At 36.1% G+C, this 8,132-nt stretch overlaps 1 protein-coding gene across 11 annotated transcripts in view; it reads left to right on the top strand.

Annotated features, from left to right (window-relative positions):
• Positions 1–8,132, top strand: part of LOC105834480 (disks large 1 tumor suppressor protein) — a 401,711-nt gene that overhangs the window by 354,206 nt on the left and 39,373 nt on the right. The gene's annotated exons all lie outside the window — the stretch shown is intronic.

Genomic DNA, 8,132 nt, shown 5'->3' with positions numbered 1-8,132 from the left:
CTGTTATTAGCATTTGATAACAAAGAGTAAAGGAAAACAGATTGATTTTATTGTTCAGATTTTATCACATAATTTCTGTGTAAATACAATCGCACTTAAAATGGTTGTGCCTTTTATTCGTTATCTTAAAAGAAATAAATAAGAAAACTTTTCCTCTTTGATGCCTTCTTTCTGATTCAACGAACTTTTTATTGTACGACTCGATCCTCTGTACTAAAGTCGGTACTCGGTGTTTCTAATTAAAACAATTATAAAGACGAGACTTGTACAGGCATCCAGAGTCGACAGCGGGAAATGCAAACAAAAGATAATTGGGTATAGCGGGAAAATTTAATTATAATTGACTGGCGCTCGCGAATATCGCATTGAAAAATCTAGAAACATCCATCGAATCTCGGAGAGAATTTGAAAGACGAATGTTTGATAATCACATCTGTTACTTGCCTTATAAAAGTTTATGAGTGATTACTTAGAGTTATTATCAGAAAAATTTATAGTGTACATCTAGTTTGTTTGCTTTTATTTTATATTTTTTTTTATTGACATCTTTATTTGGAATCTACTTATTATTCAAAATAGATTCGATTACACAATTGCGATTTAATCAGAAATGCGTTATTTATATATTAATGATGAGATTATAGAAAATAATAACGATAAAAAAAGATAGAAAAACAAAGTATAATGACTTTCTTTACTCTTTTAAAACTTTGACAAGTTTTCCGTTTGTCGAATTAATTCTTTAGTCAAATCGTTGGTTTGTTTAAGGAATTATACCGCATTTATATGCCTTTACTTTCCTTTTACCAGCGACTTGTGGGATCTGTAAGTAATTAGACGTCCCTTTATAGGCGAGCTAATTACTTACTGAGCATCCGGTAGCCTCATAGCGTTTCCTACTAAAGCTGTTTGTTTCTCGCCGAAACTTTCGAGATTGAATCTTAAATTGGATTGAGAAATCGGGGGAAGCGCCACCATCTTTTTGCCATTCGCCGACGTCAACGTCGGTTTCCTCTAGTTTCTAATCAAAGTTAACCGATGTGCTTTTATTCTTCTCACGTAGATCGCAATTTAATTTCACTGGCTGCTATTTACGGTAAACTTTTAAAATGGAACGGTATATCTGAAAGATAATAGTTTTTTTCCTAATGAAAACGGAAATGTTCCGAAGTAAGAAAAAGAATCCTTCCAACTGTAGTGAAATAATTATAACGGTAGAAATTGTTTATAGAAACTCTAAATCGTGAAAGTATTTGACATACATGTAAAATTTAATTACTCCTGTACAAATGGTATTTTCGTATATATCATTATATATGCCGTATTAAAATAATCAATCATTACAATCTAAAACATTCATTATTATCGATACCTTTAAAACTTTATTTAACAGTCATCGTTCATCCATTACTTGTGTACATCATCATTTTTTTAAAGAAAACAACATTTAAATTCAATTGTGCAAATAAGCCAATCTAATACACATGTGTTTTTATGTTTTCACGTCCACGGCAGCCGGATTATATTGCAACTAAACTGATGGCTACCGACTCACGATCGTGCTTACGCGCGGGAATAAATATTCGGATCGAGATCGATTACGTCGGCATGGGACACGAACGGAACGAAGTGCGGAATAGTTGTAGGTTGCGCGTATTCATGATGTCCGCCACGTACCGTTTAAAATCGACGACGCCGCCCACTCACTCGCGGCACTTGTAACGAACGGAATTGCGAGCTTAATTTGCATACCAACGACTCTGCGTCCCGGAGAGACGAAATGAATAAAATTATTATTAATTCGCCGCGACGTGACGCGAATCCGTAGTTGCGCGCGCGTGTATCCCGATATTAATCGTTCGTCATCGTATGCGGAAAAAAGGAATGTATTTAATTCCGTCGTGTAACCCTCGAATCGGCGAGATCCAGACCGTATCGAAAATGCATGCGTACATATGTTTTGTGTGTGTGTGTGTGTGTGCGTGCGTGCATACGCGCGCGCCAAAAAAGGAAATTAAAAACGAGCGTTCTGTGTAATCGCTTTTTCCGATAGCCTTTGATGTGGCTCGCTCGTGCGCGACTGGCGATCGCGTTTGCCGATATTCCTCGATTGTTTTAATTTCATGAAACCGGCGAATGTCGCCGAACCGAAACGTTCATTAGCCTGACCCGCGTGATGCGTTCGGCTTCGTATTTTCTCGTTGTTTTAAACCGTGTTGTTCTCTTGTAAAACATCAAGAAGATACATGAAAATGCAAGAGTTTAAACAAAATTGTTGCAGGTTTTGAAACATGGTTTGGCATAAATAAACGCAAAAATTGAAATTTGTTACTGCAATCAGGAACGTTAAGACTTGATATTTCGACTGAATTAAATCTTTCTTTTTCTAAGATAAGAAATAATTTTGTCGAATTTCACTAGACAATTAAGGGGATGCTGGAATCGGAGATGGTCAAACTTGATCGACGTCGATAATGTAGAATCATTAGCGCACATCATTAATAAGATTTCATATACATATATATATTTCTTTTAATATAGTAAATCCAAGTATACGTATTAATATCAGTTTGCAGGCTGGATTTTATACCGAGAACTACGAGAAATGTATATAAAATCTTTTTAATAATGTGCAATAATGATTCTACATTATTGATCCGGAACATGTTTAACTGTCACTCCAACATCCCCTTGATCGATAAGAACAGACTGTCCCCAGCATTTCCTTAAAAATAATGAAACTCGTAAGATAAGTAACGAAAAACAAAAAATGATACATTGTAATTCGTTAATTAATCTTGGTGCGTATTTGTTTGTTTCAGGTAAGTGTTCAGAAGTGATTTAAATCGCAGTTATGAGATCCTTGCGGTAAGTCGTTCATTAAATAGTATTTGCAGCACGATCTGCGCGGAGTACATTTCATCGAGCGTTAAGTAAGTTTCGCGGGAGCACGACAAATGTGACAAAGAACAACGAGAACGAGAAATGGCCACGATGCTTCTCGACTATGTTTGTACGGTAGAATCCGTTGGTTCTAAAAGCAGGCGAAATATTTGCCGAGGGCCGCCGGACGACACGTGAAAATGCATTCTTGATCGCCGCGTGAAAGTTCCTCGCGAAGTCTCTCCGCGCGCGCCTCCGGCCACCGTGCCCTGCAAATCCTCCCGGAAAGCGTCCGGGGCGGGATTTGCGGTCGAGGGAAAACGATTCTGCCATCGCCAGAAAACGCTTCTCCGGTTCGGCATGTGCGTCTCCTTAGTCAGGACTTTACGCGAGCCGCAGAACAAGCAATATTCCTTCCGCGGGCCATTTCGTCCCGGAAACTTCTTCAAAACCGCTTCTCCGCTCTTTTCATCCCTCGCTTTTCTCGTTTTATCGTGTCTCCTTCCCGTCGCCACTGCCGTTCGAGTGATCGGCCAACTTTTCAATCGTCCTGCGAGCGTGAATGACGACGATCTGAGGTGGAAGAATGGGCTTCGCGCGGACGAGAAAAGTTTTAAATTGTTGCGCAGAAATCTTTACATTCGCAGTACTCTTTTTTTTTTATTTCATTTTTTTTTTACGCTACGAGGATTCCATCGCGAAAACGTATATACGTTTATCACGTTTCGCGAAGGGCTCGATTAAATGATCGTGTGACATCGTATATAAATATTACTCGCAGCTAGTAATAACCATCACACACGATCGACTAACTCGCTTAACTCGGGCGTGATTAAAATCCACTCGTGACCATGCAAATGGAAATATTTGGGAAAACGCGTGCTCCCCTGACGGCGAGAATCCCAAATTGGGAAACATTTGCGCTATCGTCTGTGATCCGATCTTTTGCCAGATTTATCGGAAAGCGCGATTTTAATTAAACGCTGTAAAATTGAAAACCGTCCGTCACGTGAAGGTAAGAATTATATCGATATGCTGCCGTTCCGTTTCGATTTGACACGTGCCGTATTTGGCAAATAGCTATCGCGTTTAATCGCATTTAGTTCGCTGGCTCGAGATTTCGTTAAAAGATACGAAAATAAAACGTTTTAAATTGCAAATCGGCTAGGCAAATATCTATGATGCGCCAAAACGAAACAAAAGTAACAAATAACAGTTGAATTAATTTAATTGACTGTTATCTGTTCGTGTCAGATATTTCAATCACGGATATTTCTGAGTGTATTAAACAATTACAATATCAAAGTTGCATACACAACGATGCTTTCTTTTAATAATTGTGGTGACTCAAGCGCGAGCCTAATTTGAACAATCCAAAGTAATTGCTTCTTCGCATGATTAAAATTTTGTTTCGATATCACGCAAAACATTTCTTGGATATGAAAAATAGACATACATACAATATTACGCGAGAACGTAGGCAAAGATGAGGGAAAGGAAAGCGACCATAAATAAAACATGTAACCGCGATAAACGAGGGAACGTGCCTTGATGTGGAAGCCTGGGAAATTGCTGGTGCGGCCCGTTTCGGGAAAGCAATTAAAAGCCGTTGTTACAAAAGAGCTTATGTGCTTTCGTCTTTCGGAATTGCGTACTCGGAGACTATTAAAACATGAAAGCGCCCACGGAGAATACTCGGCGAACGTTCCTTGAAGAGAACTTATTCTTATTCAAAAGCGAACCCGTCTGCAGCAGCAACGGGCGGGTCGTTTGTTCTCGTTATAAACGTTCTCGCGTGATTCTGAATTTTATTGCGCCTCGTAATAATCAAAATTCCACAATAATTCCCTGAGAAAAAAAGTCGACATTACAATTACTCTAACGATACATCCCAAGTACCTATACACTTATCTTTTGTAGACACTGTAAATGTTAAAAAGAAATTAACTGGTAATGTAATTGTACTTTATTTATTCGCTACAGTTGAAGTATTCAAAGCCCAAACTGATTACATAAACATTTATTATAGTCATATAAAATTGAATAATAAAATTTTTACATTACGTAATATTTATATTAAATAATAATTATTTTTCTGTTATATTACTATGTTTTTTTGTTATTATTATCGCTTTCGATTCTTCAATTTTATTTGACGATTGATTTATTCCTCGCGGAGTCTGAATAAATATTTTTGCATTTTGCCTTTTTCTCTTTCAATGAATTCAACTTTGAGTATCATTTGATATTCATTAATGGGATCCCCTATTCCCAGCACAAACTCGTCAAATGATGGTTTGCGTCCGAAGAACCTAAAACGAACTTATGACAAAAAAAAGAGTGATCTGGAAATTTCTACGAGGCTGTGGCCAATAACTGTGCGCGCAGGGACGAAAAGAGTACTCGTAAGCCGTTTCACGAACCTCATTACGAGATTTACGACTGTCGCCCTTAAGAGTACAGCTTTATCCAAGAAAGATCCGCTTTATTAAACTTCGCCGGTGGTCGACTTCAAGCACGATCGAAGAGACTTGCGGAGATTACATTGTACTGATTACGGCATTAATATTAACAAAGATAATCGCCTCGAAAATAGTTTTACGATCAAAATTAGTGGTCATATTGCTGTGGTTTTTAAGCACAGTATTTTGTTCATCTAAGGGCTGATTGTTCCAATTTCTTAGCAAACTTACAAAAAGTTAAATTATCTAAATGGATTAAGATCAGTTAACGATACGAATAATAAAAAGAATATTTATATTTAAGGATGTAAAAATGAATTGCTTTAATTGTTTGTGATAGCTTATCGCGAACATCACAAGTTTTTGTTTTCCATTTTGAATAGCACTCTAGAAAATAAGCGATAAAATCAAATTATATTTTTAGGGGTGTATTAATATATAAGTTATTATGCAAGACACTGCAATACAAAATATATGAGATTCATGGAAAAATGAGACAAGCGGGGCGCAGGTGGTTGTCGCGACACTTCCGGCGATACGCCATGAAAATCGCGTTACATCTTGCATGCATATACATGAAGGGAGGGGAGGCAGGGGATAGGCGGATAGGTACCAGCGTGGAACTAAGCTGCGAAACTAATAATTAAATTCCTTCCCTGCCGCGTGGACGAGGATGGGTAGCGTGTACAGTGCCGGAAGTTTGAGACTTTCCGACCTGGGATGCCTTCAATCCTTTCCGTCATTTGCATACGTGGAGAATTTACGTTACGGGAAGAAAAACTCTGTCGCTAGGGATATTTTAATATGTTAAATGACCCGACACTGGTTGGATGTTTCTCTAACAATTAATATAACATATATCGTATTACAGACATACTTAATATTTATTTTTTACTTTATTATTTTTATATATTTTTATATGCTTGTAAAAATTGTAATCTAAGATTTTTAAATATTATATTTATATTCTATTTTATATTTTAGTATCTAAAATTTAAAACGATAGACAGTTTGCCAATGTAAAATAATATACAATTTTAAAAGATATTTTAGGTGAAAATTAAACAAGATAAAAATATAAAAAATATATATTTCAAAAAATATAGATATTTGTAGTGAAGGAAGAGTAATCCTAAATGAAAAGATTCATTACGAAATAGCAAGAAATTTTCTTTTCTGTATATCAGGCTGTTTATTTAAAAATACGAATATTTTTATAGCTGCTAAAAGAAGTATTCTATGGAAAAATGAGCCTCGAACGAAAATTATCCCATATCATACACATAATATTGGCGTAACAGACTCGCCCCGAGTGCGACGCTAAGTTCGTTGGAGTGAATTCCAAAATTTCAATGTTCACCGGCGATTCGAATTGCAAATGTGCGTCGCCCTGGGCCGGCCGCGTCACCAGGCGACGTCCGCATTTAAAAGCGTTCGCCAAAGTTTCGTCATCGGGCTGGAAGATAAAATTTAACGAGCGACAAGAGGAGAGGAGTAACTCCCGAAAGTGATGCGGAAGCTGAGTTTCAACAATTTGCATCGCAGGGTTGGAATGATATTCGTGATAGAATAATTGCCTAGTAATATAATTTATATTGCACACTCCTTTGTGAATAAAAGCTTCGTTTATACACAATATTGTAATCTTGTCGAAAGGGAAAATTCATCCTCTTTAAGTAAATAGTTTATTATCTTATTCCCTTAGTAGTATTAATTTTAATACGATATTAAATTTAATATTTTTTTATGTTATAAAATATATTTTTGCTGATCGGGCAATGTAAAAATCCATTATTCTTTGACAGACTCAGACGATCACATTAAATTGATATTTCCAAAATTGTATTATTTCGAAGGCTGCGTCTGATTTTGTTCCGCTTTCTCATTCACTTTCTTGTCATGTCGATGCTGTGACGCGTCATTGAGATCGAAGAAACCAGTCACTCGCCTTTGTCCGAGAGACCTTCGGACAACGATGTTCGGCACCATGTGGAATGCATGTGTTAGCCACGTAGAAGGAGCGACTTAAAAGACGGATCAGGTAAACACATTCTTAGGACGCTTACGTGAAGTAATTAACTAATTTTAACGTAAAATAAACGAATCTTTTAAGTGCAAAAATTTGATTATTAATTAGAGGAATACTTCTCCAGATAACTTTTTAATATTATAATGAATTTATTACAATTGTAACTCTTCATTATCTTAACATATTAAAGAAAAGATTTTGAAAATGCTTAAAAATATTTTTACATGTAACATGTATAAATATTTTATGTAAGATATAATGTACTCTGCATATTATTGTTGCAAAACGTTACTTCGCATTCTTATTGTGAATTTTAAAAGATTTCTTGTAAAAAATTATTGTATAATCTAAAATTAAGTATTACATAAAAAAAAGGTAATACAACCGCAAAAATTTGATTTATGATCGGGTTAGGAGGATTACATAGGAGTGATTATTCAAGGGATAAAGGCGTTTCAAAGTTATAACGGTCTTTCCACCTCGTTGAAGTGGAACAAATTCTACGTGAAAGAACGCCATGAAGAGTTTTCCCGCCAACGAAGTCCTTGCCTTTATCACTATAGGCCATGAGGCGAAAAAGAGAGGAAGTTGCTTATTCCATCAAAAATATTTATCGGTGAACAAAAAATTAAACCAGGCGGTGAAGAGATTAAAGTAGGGACTTTTAAGAATATAAATTACAGTAATGCCAATAATAAATATAAAATTTTTAATTAAAATCCAAATTTCTAAACAAAATTTGTAAAATAAAATAAATT

This window comes from Monomorium pharaonis, chromosome 2 (assembly GCF_013373865.1).
Source record: "Monomorium pharaonis isolate MP-MQ-018 chromosome 2, ASM1337386v2, whole genome shotgun sequence".
NCBI lineage: Eukaryota > Metazoa > Arthropoda > Insecta > Hymenoptera > Formicidae > Monomorium > Monomorium pharaonis.
This window is presented reverse-complemented; position numbering and strand designations above follow the sequence as displayed.